The following is a 13786-nucleotide window of genomic DNA, read 5'->3' on the forward strand; positions in this document are numbered from 1 at the left end:
CTCATAAGATGAATGTATTCTTAATACTCTTCACTTATTTCATGGATTTCCCCCTACCTACCTCCCCTCTGGTAACCCTCTATTTGTTTACTAAAGTAAGAGTCTATTTTTTGGTTTATCTCTCTTTCTCCCCTTTGTTTCTTAAATTCCACATATGAGTAAAATCATACGGTATTTTGTCTTTCTCTGATTAACTTATTTTGCTTAGCATTATACTCTCTAGACCCATTCATAATTTGCAAATGGCAAAATTTCATTATTTTTATGACTGAATAATATTCATATTATTCATAATAATTTATACATTCAATATATAATATATATTACATCTTATTTATCCATTCATCTATGACTTTTTATGACTGAATAATATGCATATAATTTTGGTTAATATGAATATTCATATATTCTATATATATCACATATATTAATATTAATATATATTCCCACATCTTCTTTATTCATTCATCTATCTATGGACACTTGACTGCTTCCACAATTTTTATGTTGTAAATAATGCTGCAATAAACAGAGATGTTCATGTATCCTTTCAAATTAATCATTTTGATTTCTTTGGATAAATACGTATTAGTGCAATTACTAGATTGTAGAGCATTTGTTTTTAATAATTTGAGGAACTTCCATACTGTTTTCCACAGTGACTGCACGAGTTTGCATCCCACCAACAATGCACAAAGATTCCTTTTTCTCCACATCCTTGTCAACACTTGCTGTTTGTTGTGTATACTTATTCTAACCATTCTGACAGGTGTGAGGTGATATCTCATTGTGGTTTTGATTTACATTTCCCTGATACTTAGTGATATTGAGCATTGTTTCATGTGTCTGTTTGCCATTTATATGTCTTCTTTGGAGAAATGTCTTGTCAGGACATTTTGGTCATTTTCTGAAAGGCAAAAATTAGTTGAAATTTTGATGAAAGACACATCAGAGCAGTGGAATCCGTAGATGAGACATGTACAAGAGAATGCTGCCAAGAAAGTCTGAGTTTCTAAGACCCCAAAGCCTGTCCACACCTACCCAACCTAAAGTAGGACCAGACAGTGTATACACCACACTCATATACTCATAGATTGATGCCAACTTTTCACTTAAAAACGTCAGGGAAACAAATCTTTATGATAGCAGAGGAAATACACACCAATTACTTTTATAAGTAATACAGACTTTGGGTTATAACACTGTGTGAGTGAGCAAAATTGTAGATAATTTACAGAAAAAAACCCCAGAACAATGGGAATGTTATACAGCAACAAGAATTAAACTACAGACTTATGCAATAACATGGATTCTCTAGTGAAAAGTAATAACAATGTCTGGACTCTGATGTATTCACTTCCTTTCCTGGGCTTTGGGGGTACCCTCAGAGAAACGAAAAGAGGGCAGATGACCTGGTCTAATCCTGTGACCTGCACCTCCAGAAAAATATAGTGACATTTGTTTTAAATGCTTGTATATTTTGTATTTTTAAACAAGCATCTAATTAAAGGGCTTCTCCCTGACATGTTGCCATACTCTGTCCCAGGAGCTAATCTTAATGATAAGAAGAATAAGAATAATTCACTTTAGGTGTTTGATACTTGTGATTGTCTTAAAAGAAACTTAGGAAGGTGAACTGGCCTGCAGCAGACACCTCAAGCCCAGTAATCTCTTGGATTACTCATTACAGGATTGAAAAACGAGTGACGCACTCACTTCATTTAAAGTATTTGTACTGTCAGATTCATTTCAAATGTATATATATTTCCTATATACTTATTTATCACTTCATGTGTGAAAGCCACTGTACTATTTAAAATTTTAATTCACCAATACTTACAAAGTCATCATATATATGTTAAGAGGTAAAGCATTGTTAAAGGGAGGAATTCAGTATCACAGCTATTTTGCTTATCTAAATTACGACCACCACGATAAAATATATAACTTACTCACTTTTTGTTTTCTTCTACTTATTGGCTTTATGGCCTCTTGCAAACCCAATGTACACTTATAAATCTAACTATTTCAACTTTCTATACAAAGAATAATGAATATGATAGAAATCATTTCTCTATTACCCATATCTTATAAGAAATTGAGGAAATCTCTCCAAAGTGTTAAGCCTTCTAAAGTAGAAAAAAATATACTAGCACTGGAATGGCAAAATATAGACAGCAGCATTGATTCACTTTGAATACTTTATTTACCAAGTTCAGGAAAATTTACACCAACTTGTTTCAAACAGAAGTCAACCAACAGTATGACTATGTGCTTTTGCCAAAGGAAGAAGGAATGAAGAACTAAAATTCCCCTAATAACACCCAAGGATTCCCTTTAGGACAAAACTAAGCTGTTCTTCTCAGTATTGTTGTTTTGAACATGTATGAGAAGTCTTGCTGTCCCATAGGGGATTCAGACTCTGACATCATAAACATCAAGTCATCTGGCACAAAAACAGACACATAGACCAATGGAACAGAATTGAGAACTCAGAAGTGGACCCAAAAGTATACAGCCAACTAATCTTTGACNCAAGTCATCATTTTCCCTTATTTTCCACCATAAGTGACACTCTAACATAATTATTCAAACTTCAGTTTATCTATAAACTTTGTTGTTCTGAGAGTGCTTTTATTAGTCTCATTTTATTTGAGCTAATCATACATGATTTTAATGAGGTGAAAGTTCTAGATTCCCTTCAGGAGCTAACCCCAAATACAGTTGTCCTCCTCATGCAAACTGCAGCTGAAATTCTAGACCTAGACCTAACTTCCCACTATAATTTATAAGCAGATGAGAAATTTTACTTGGCAAAGGTCCAGGGAAGAATAAAGGGAAAACAAAACAAAGGACCACATTGGAAGGTGGTATATATCAATGTTTCTCAAACATTAATGCCTGTGAAGATTTTCTTAAAATGCAGATTCTCCTTCAATAGGTCAGGGAAGATGCCTAAGAGTCTAGTGTCTAACAAGCTGATGAGTTGGACTTTGGATTTTTATGGTCTTCTATCATTGGAGGGTCTAGATGATCTCAGAGCTAGATCTTTGGATGAACAAAAACCCAAAAGTGGTCAGTGTAGCTGGTATGCAAGAAAGAAGCAAGAAGGAGCCAGGTGGGACAAGAAAGACCAGCATGGTTTGGATCACACAGGGTCTGGAGGTTGGTCAGGCAATTGTTATTTATCTTACTTTTAAGGACAACTAGTTAGATATTTTAAGCATTAGGAGAGAAATGAAAGTGAATGTTCATTCAGAAAATAATGACGTTATATATACCAAAATATGACAACGAAGAATTAGCAATATTTTGATTTGATGTGTGAAGAGTAGAAAAAAATGCTTAACCTCTACGTGGGACTTGATTGGCAGCTGGGGGGAAAGTAAAGGGTCTATATTTTGGTAGAGTCATTAATAAGTTCTTCTTTTTCTTAGAATTTGTTTGTTAAAGCCAAAAAGAGGAGAAATAAACTACATAGATGAAAAGCCCAGTGAAATCTCAGCAGGAGGGTTGGGTAAGCAATAGGGGCATGTTAAGCTTAACATAACCCAAACTTGAGTTAAATTTCATTTCCCCTTCAATTTTGTGCCTTTATTTCTCACCTCATTTTGTGCCTAATCTATGAATACAAAAGTCTTCATGGCTGTTTCCATTATGAATAGTCTCGATTTTAGTTATTTTCAATGGTGGGTCATAGTGTCTCACTATGGTCATCATTTGCATTTTCCCAATGATGAATTATATTGAATGTATTTTTGGGTCTTTATATGACATCTGTATATTTTTTTATTGAAATGTCTGTTCAAATATTTTCTCTTTTTTTAAAGTGAGGTAAAATTTCTCATTCAATTTTGATATTCTTTGTATATTCTGGATACAAAGCTCTTATCAGATGTATGATTTGCAAGTATTCACTCAAGGATCTGTATCTTCTTTCCCTTCAATAAGATATCACACATGTTATACTGAGTGGACCTAGTATGCAAAATTAGCAACTGTTGTAGACTTATTAGTAGACATTTGCATACCAGAAGTTCAGAAATAAATTCAACAAAATTCAGGTCTCATTTATCTGAGTGAAATTTCTAGAGGTCCAATTGGTGGGTCATGTGGAGACATCTCTTCTAAGGTAAAGGATAAGTTGTTACATCTGTTCCTCCTACAGCTAAAAATAAAGTACAACAGCTAGTGGGACCCTGTGTATTTTGGAGGCAATGCCATTTTTATTTGTATGTATTATTTCAACCCATTTACCAAGTGTCCAGAAAAGCTGTTAGTTTTAAATGTGACTCTGAACAAGAGAAGAATTTACAAAGGTATAAGAGGCTATGCAAGCTGCTCTGCCACTTGGGTCATATGATCCAATCAATGGAGGTTGAAGTCACAGTGGCATATAGGGATGCTTTTTGGAGCCTTAGGCAGGTCTCTGTATGTAAATCACAGCATTGGCCTTTAGGTTTGGAGCTAAGCCATGCCATCACTACAGACAACTCTTTCCCACTTGAGAAACAGCTATCGGTCTGCTACTAGGCCTTAGTAGAGATTGAATGCTTAACCATGGGCCACCAAGTTCCTATGAGATCAGAGCTTCCCTTCATGAACTGGGTGTTGTCTGACCCACAAAGCCATTCAGATGGGAGCACATGGCCACAAATAACATGGTATATACATGATGTAGCCTCCCCAGGCCTTGAAGGTATCAGTAAGTTACATGAAGAAATGGTCTGAATGTCCATGTTTCCCACATCTTACAGGCTAGCTTCTCTATTCTAGCCATACTTACAGCCTCACAGAGGGTTCTCACAGTAGACAGAGGGATGTCCTGGATCTGGTTTACTACTAGTTCTGCAGGATATACAGACACCATTTGAAAGTAGACAATTGCAGCACTACTGACAAGTCTATGGGACATCCCTGAAGAACAGTAATTAAGAAAAATCCTATCAAAGGGCAGAAGTTTGAGCATTTACCTGATTGTTCATTTACCTGCTAGGAGCCTTAGCTGTGTATGTGGCTATGTAATGATGCAGGGGCTTTGAGAAATGGTTTGGCTGAATGGTCAGAGACATTAAAAAATTATAACTGGAAAATGACAAAGAAATTTGTGGAAAGGGTCTTTGGATAGATCCTTCTAAATGAACAAAACACATGAATTTATTTGTGTTCCATATAAATGCTCAACAAAGGGAGACCTCAACAGTGGAAGATTTTAATCAAGTGGGTAGGATGACCCATATGATAGATACCAGTCAACATATTTCTCCTGCCAACTCTATCATCACCAAATGGGCACATGAAAAAGGGGGTATCATGGCCCAAATGGATGTTATGTGTGGGCTCCACAATATGTAATTCTGTTTATTATGGTTGACCAAGCTATTGACATTGTTGAGTGCTGAGTCTGCCAGCAGCATAGATTAACACTGAGTCTCTTCATTGGGATAATCAGCCACCTACCTCATGGAAGGTTGATTATATTGGCCTGATTACAATAATGAGTTGGGAAGTGTTTGTTTTTACTAGAATAGATACTTATTCTGGATATAGATTTTCAGTCCTGCATGAGATGCTTCTACCAATACTCTGTGAATTTACAGAATTCCTAATCTACTGTCATGGTAATCCACCCTCATTGCTTCTAATCAGGCAACTCATTTCACTGTAAATAAAGTGTGGCTCCTTGATAATAGAATTCACTTTTCTTACCATTTCCCAACCTTGCTGTTACAGGTAGTTTGCTAGAACAATGGAATCATCTTTTGAAATTCAGTTACTGCACCACCTAGATAGCATTACCAGCAGGGCTTGGCAGTGTCTCCAGAAGGCTGTATGTTTTCTGAATCAGTGTCCAATATTCAATACTGTTTCTCCTCTAGCTAGAATTCATGAATCTACAAATCAGGTACTGGAAATGGAAGTGGCACCATTCACTATTACTGCTAATGATGAACTAGCATGATTTTTACTTCCTGTACCCATGCTTTTCTGCTCTGCTGTTCTAATTGCCTTACAGCCAAAGGAAGGAATATTTTCACCAGCACACAAAGAATGATTCTGTTGAACAGGAAGTTAAGACTGGAACTAAGCTACTTTATGCTCTTCCTTCCTCTAAACCATCTTGCAATGAAGGGAGTTACTCTGCTAGGTGATGAGACTACCAAGGAAAAATTGGACTACTTCTCCACAATGGAGATGAGGACAAGTATGTCTGAAATCACATCACTTAGGACACTCTTAGTAGTTGTATTCCTTATAATTAAAGTCAATGGAAAACTCCAACAAACCAATCCAAACAGGATTTCTGTTGGCCAGACATTTCAGGAATGAAGGTAAAAAAGAATGACCAGGTAAAAACACTTGCCAGCTGAGGTGCTTACTGTAGAAAAAGGAATTATAGAATAGGCAGTGGAGGAGGTATTTATAAATACCAGCTATTCCACATGACTATTTGCAGAAATGAGGACTATAATTAACATAAGTATGTACTCCTCAGTTTGGTAAGAATATATTTGTGTGTGTTTGCTTATATAGACGCATATATTTCTATTTGTATATTTGCATACATATATAAATAGCAAATATCTTCATTTTTTTGCAATCATATTCTCTTATGTGATATAAAATGTATTCAATTTATTGCATAATAATTAATTATAGTTAATTTGACATCATAGTGTTTAAGTTACCAGATATCAAGGAGAAGAGTAAACATAACTCAGACTTTACCCCATTTTCTGGGGAAAGGGTTAGTGCATTTTCAGTTTTATACAGCATGGTTGTATCATGCTAGGTGGGATTGTGACCTCACTATCATCTTTACTTGGAGTTAAGTATGGTTTAAGGAATTGTTAATGAGTGCTAAGTTGGCAGTGGGTAGATGCATGATGGTTCATTGTATGGGCCAATTTGATTAGTCCACAGGATGTCCAGATATCTAGTTAAATAGTATTTCTGATTGTATCTGTGAGGGTGTGTCCAGTAGAGATTATATTAGTGAACTGAGTAAAGTACACGGCCTTCCCTGATGCTGGTGGGCATTATGTAATGCATTGAGGGGCAGAATGAAACAAAACAGCAGAAGAAGGTTGAATTCACTCTGCCTGACTGGTTGATCTATGAAATTGATGCACTTGGTGCTCTTGGTTCTCAGACCTTCAGACTTAATGGATTGAATTTATAACCTTCTATCAGTTCTCCTAGTCCCAGGTAGAGAATTCCATTCTCTTAGAAATACATCATTGTCTTTCCTGGGCCTCTCCCTTGCAGACAGCAAATTGTGGGAGGTGCCATCCTCCATAACTACATGAGCCAATGTCTTATAGTAAATACCTTCAGATATATAAGATATCAATAGAGATAGATATCTTCCTGTTTCTGGTTATGATTGGCTATCATTAGTGTTAAACATTTTTTCAAGAAAAAGTAATAAAAACGCTCACAATACTTCATCCTTTGGAGCATATGGCCCATTGAAATCTTCATCCATCTGTCCAAACAGAAAGGAAAACACAAAACCAACAGTGCTAAAAGTCTAAAGATTTTTAGAATACTTACATAATGCTTTTAAGTATGAAATAGGGGATGTGCAAAAACTGCATTTTGACATATCTTGATTTTAAAATTTTTACTTCACTGATTAAAAGAATAGTTAGTTATCTAATGTGGCCCCAATCTAACAGCATAAACTTGCTGAAGTAGAAAGTCTGATGATGAAGCCCATTAGTCTTTGTTCTACAAACCCTCCAGGTGATTCTGAGGCCCACTGAAGTCTGAGAACCATGATTTTAAAAGAAAAAAAAAACAGCAACAAAAAGAAAGCTTAGACTAGAGAGGTGTTAACACATCCCTAATATATTTACTAATATTCTACTCTATGTAGTCCATAACCCAGACTAGGAAAATATTTTTCTAGATTTGATTGCTGTTTGTTTTTACATAACTCCTAAATGTGTTGACTTTTTTTAACATTTCAAAAAGTTGTTCCTTTTTTCTTTAAACATAAAACACACTAATAAATGCAGTTAACTTGAAACTTATTATTTAGGATCTCCCCAAACGAATTATATTTTTTCTTTCTTTTTTTGTTAATTTTTAAATTTATATCCAAGTTAGTTAGCATATAGTGCAACAGTGATTTCAAGAGTAGATTCCTTAATGCCTTTTACCCATTTAGCCCATCCCCCTTCCCACAGCCTCTCCAGTAACCCTCTGTTTGTTCTCCATATATGAGTCTCTTAAGTTTTTGTCCCCTCCTTGTTTTTATATTATTTTTCTTCCCTTCTCTTATGTTCATCTGTTTTGTATCTTGAAGTCCTCATATGAGTGAAGTTATATGATATTTGTCTTTGACTAATTTCGCTTAGCATGATACCCTCTAGTTCCATCCATGTAGTTGCAAATGGCAAGATTTCATTCTTTTTTTGATTACCAAGTAATACTCCATTATATGTATATACCACATCTTCTTTATCCATTCATCCATTGATGGACATTTGGGCTCTTTTTATACTTTGGCTATTGTCAATAGTGCTGCTGTAAACATTGGGGTGCACCTGTCCCTTCAAAACAGCATACCTGTATCCCTTGGGTGAATAGCTAGTAGTGCAATTACTGGGTCATAGGGTAGTTCTATTTTTAATTTTTTGAGGAACTTCCATACTGTTTTCCAGAGTAGCTGCACCAGTTTGCATTCCCACCAGCAGTGCAACAGAGATCTTCTTCCTCCTCATCCTCACCAGCATCTGCTGTTGCCTGACTTGTTGACTTTAGCCATTCTGACAGATGTGAGATGGTATCTTACTCTGGTTTTGATTTGTATTTCTCTGATGATGAGTGATGTTGAACATCATTTCATGTGTCTGTTGACTATCGGGATGTCTTCTTTGGGGATGTGTCTGTTCATGTCGTTAGCCCATTTCTTCACTGGAGTATTTGTTTTTTGGGTGTGGAGTTTGATAAATTCTTTATAGATTCTATATACCAATCCTTTATCTGATATGTTGTTTGCAAATATCTTCTCCCATTCCATTGGTTGCTTTTTAGTTTTGCTGATTGTTTCTTTTGCTGTGCAGAAGTTTTTATTTTGATGAGGTCCCAATAGTTCATTTTTGATTTTGTTTCCCTTGCCTCCTGAGATGTGTTGAGTAAGAAGTTGCTGTGGCCAAGGTCAAAGAGGTTCCTGCCTGCTTTCTCCTTGAGGATTTTGATGACTTCCTGTCTTACATTTAGATCTTTCATCCATTTTGAATTTGTTTTTGTGTATGGTGTAAGAAAGTGATCCAGGTTCATTTTTCTTCATGTCACTGTCCAATTTTCCCAGCATCACTTGCTGAAGAGACTGTCTTTATTCCACTGAATATTCTTTCCTGCTTTGTCAAAGATGAGTTGGCCATACATTTGTGGGCCTAATTCTGGGTTCTCTATTCTGGTCCATTGATCTGAGTGTCTGTTTTTGTGCCAGTACCATACTGTCTTGATGATTACAGCTTTGTAATGCAACTTGAAGTCTGAGATTGTGATGCCTCTTGCTTTGGTTTTCTTTTTCAAGATTGCTTTGGCCATTCAAGGTCTTTTCTGATTCCATACAAATTTTAAGATTGTTTTTTCTTGCTCTGTGAAGAAATCTGGTATTATTTTGATAGGTATTGCATTGAATATGTAGTATTCATACTACTTTAGGTAGTATTGACATTTTAACAATATTTGTTCTTCCTATCCAGGAGCATGGAATATTTTTCCATTGTTGTGTGTCTTCTTCAATATCTTTCATAAGCTTTCTATAGTTTTCAGTGTATAGATGTTTCACCTCTTTGGTTAGATTTATTCCTAGGTATTTTATGGTTTTAGGTGCAATTATAAATGGGATCGATTTCTTGATTTGTCTTTCTTTTGCTTCATTGTTGCCAAACCAGTTATCTTTAAATATATCTTAAAGTAGTAAAAAGAAACAAACATATTTTACAGGTATACTCAGACTCTTTTCTATCACCTCATGATAAGTTGATAGTTAGAAGCAGTAGTTTACTTAAGATAGGCAAATAATTTAATTAGTATTATGAATAAACATTACTCTTTTATTTCATCGAATTTCTCTTCTGAACCATTTATCAATACCATTCAGAGGAACATCAATATTCAATAAAAAAAAAGAGAGAGAGACACCTCAAACTGAACTAAGTGTCAGTGTTCTAGTTGATCAGAAATTTTCATTTATAAGAGTAAATGCTGTGTTTAAGGACCTCCCATAGCAAAAAGAGCAGTTCACTGAAACCTAACTTATGAAATTCTTTGTAAACTTTGTGGAAGTTTGATATCATAAATAGAAAATAACCATTTAGAAATCAAGAAAACAACAACAATGTGTTTTCTGGACCACATGCTAGTTACAACTGTTACACAGCACCAAAACCTGTGATATATCTTACAAGAATGAAACTACCATATTCAAGTAAAAGAGAAAAAAAATTCTGCTTCATTTAAGAATACTTCCAAAGAAGCAAGCTTTCTTTTAAAAAACAAAATATAAATGTCTGTGTGAGTACAGCTACATGTTTCTTTCTTTTTTTTTTTTTTTTAAGCTTTAGTTTTAGAGAGAGAAAGATCCCATGATCCTGGAATCATGACTGGAGCTTAAATCAAGAGTCGGATGCTCAACCAATTGAGCCATCCAGGTGCCCTCCCCCTTTTTAGACATATTTCTCCATTTAGAAAACTATCATCATAAATAAGATATAGCACATTTTTAAGTTGTATTTTACTTCAATCTTGCTGCACACCCAAGTTTCATCTCAATTTTCAGAGCATTTCTTTTGATCAATCCGAAGAACACACAGTCATTTTAAAGGTTGAAGACTACAACAACAGGATTTTTTACTGTCAAAAAATAAATTTATCTTTGAAATCAAATTTGGAAATTACAGTAGTTTAGGAAATGGGGAAAAAATGAATGAATTGGCTGGAAGAAGCAAAGGAATGAATTAATGACCTAGAAGACAGAGTAATGGAAAGTAATCAAGCTGAACAAAAGAGAAAAAAATGAATTATGCAAAATGAGAATAAACTTAGGGAACTCAGTGCTCCATCAAACATAATAGCATTTGCATTATTGAAGTCTCAGAAAAAGAAGAGAGAAAAGGGGACAGAGAACTTATTTGAAGAAATAGTAACTGAAACATATCCAAATCCATGAGCCCAGAGAACCCCCAACAAAATCAACAAAAGCAGATTCACATGAAGGCATATTGTAAATCAAATGGCAAAATGTAGTGATAAAGAAAAAATATTCAAAACAGCAACACAAAATAAGATAGTTACATACAAAGAAAACACCATAAGGGTACTATTGAATTTTTCAGCAGAAACTTAAAAAACTTTTTATTTTATTTTATTTTATTATTTTATTTTATTTTATTTTATTTCATTTTATTTATTTTATGTTATTTTATGTTATGTTATGTTATTTATTTTATATTTTATAGACAGAGCACTTGAAGGGGAGGGGCAGAGAAAGAGGGAGACACAGAGTCTGAAACAGGATCCAGGCTCTGAGCTGTCAGCACAACATCCAGTGCGGGGCTCGAACTCATGAACTATGAGCCAAAGTCAGGCGATTAACCTACTGAGCCACTCAGGCACCCCCGGCAGAAACTTTTAAGCTAGGAAGAAGTGGCATGATATGTTCAGTGTGCTGGCTGGGAAAAATCTGCAGGCAATAATACCCTATCCAGCAAGGCTATCATTCAGAATGCAAGGAGACAAAGAAAAACTAAGGAAGTTCAAGACCAGCTAAGCCAGCCCTGCAAGAAATATTAAAGGGGACTTTTTGAGTGAGAAGGAAAGACCAAAAATGGCAGTATGAAGGTAGGAAATACAAAAGCAGTAAAAAAAAAAAAAAAAAAATATTTCTGTTAAAAATCATTCAAATAATTCTCAAAATAAAAGATTTAAAATATGAAACCAGACACCTAAAACATGGGAAGCAGTAAAGAATGGTTTCAAACTTAAACGGTCATCAACTTAATAGAGACTCCTGTATGTAGCAAATGTTATATACCAACCTAATGGTAACCACAAATCAAAAGCCACTAATAAATATACAAAGAATAAAGAGACAGAAATCCAAATATATCACTGAAGAAAACAATCAAACTGGTAAAGAGAGAACGACAAGAAAGGATCAGAGAAAATCTTCCAAAACTACCACAAAACAAGTAATAAAATGGCACTGAATTTACATCTATCAATAATTACCTTGAGTGTAAATGGACTAGCTTTTCCAATTGAAAGATAGGGTGACAGAATGTATAAAAACACAAGACCTGGGGCACCTGGGGTGGTTCAGTCAATTAAGCATCTTACTTTTGCTCAGGTCACAATTTCCTGGTTTGTGGGTTCAGTCCCTGCAACAGGCTCAGTGCTGGCACTTCAGAGCCTGCTTGGGATTTTCTCTCTCTCTCTCTCCCTCTCTCTGTCTCTCTCTGCCCCTCTCTTCCTTACACACACTCTCTCAAAATAAACTTAAAAAAATAAAAATTAAAAATTAAAAAATAAAAAACAAGACCCATCCATATGCTGTATACAAGAGACTCATTTTAGGGGGCGCCTGGGTGGCTTAGTCGGTTAAGCATCCGACTTTCACTTAGGTCATGATCCCCTGGTTCGTGGGTTCGAGCCCCGCGTCGGGCTCTGTGCTGACTGCCAGCTCAGAGCCTGGAGCCTGTTTCAGTCTGTGACTCCCTCTCTCTCTGACCCTCCCCTGCTCACGCTGTCTCTCTCTCTCTCTCTCTCTCCTAGAAACAAATTTAAAAAAACATTAAAAAAAAAGAGAGACTCATTTTAGACCTAAAGACACCTGCAGATTGAAAACTCTCCAAGAAGAATACATAACAACTGTAAATATTTATGCACCCAACATGAAAGCACCCAAATACAGAAAACAGTTAGTAATAAACATTAAGGAACTAATCAATAATAATAAAATAATAGTAGGCGACTTTAACACCCCATTCACATCAATGGACAGATCATCTAAACAAACTAAAGAAGGAAACAGTGGCTTCAAACAACACACTAGACCAGAAGGACTTAACAGATATATTCAGAACATTCCATTCTTAAACAGCACAATACACATTTTTTTAAGTTTCTTTCTTTATTTATTTTGAGACAGAGCATGAGCAGGAGAGGGGCAGAGGGAGAGAGTGAATCCAAAGCAAGCTCCATGCTGTCCGTGCAGAGGTCAACTTAGAGCTTGATCCCACTAACCAAGACCATGACCAAGCCAAAGCCAAGAGTCAGATGCTCAACCAACTTAGCCACCCAGGTGCCCCAGAATACACATTCTTTTAAGTGCCCATGGAACATTTTCCAGGATATATCACATATTAGGCCACAAAATAAGCCTCAACAATTCAAAAAAATTGATATCATACTATGTATCTTTTCTGACCACAATGCTATGAAACTAGAAGTCAAGGCACAAGAAAAATCGGGAAATACCACAAATACATAGAGATTAAATAACATGCTACTAAACAATGAAAATAGGTCAACCAGGAAATAAAAGAATAAATTAAAAATTACATGGAAACAAATGAAAATGGAAACACAACCATTCAAAACCTTTAGAATGAAGCAAATCCATTCTAAGAGAGAAGTTTACAGCAATACAGGCCTACTTCAAGAAGCAAGAAAAATCTCAAACAACCTAACCTTACACCTACAGGTAGTAAAAAAAAAAAAAAAAAAAAAAAAAACCTAAAACAAAAAAAAGAAAAAAAAAAAA

Source organism: Crocuta crocuta, unplaced genomic scaffold, assembly GCF_008692635.1.
Source record: "Crocuta crocuta isolate KB4526 unplaced genomic scaffold, BGI_CrCroc_1.0 scaffold6, whole genome shotgun sequence".
In the NCBI taxonomy this organism is placed as follows: Eukaryota; Metazoa; Chordata; class Mammalia; order Carnivora; family Hyaenidae; genus Crocuta; species Crocuta crocuta.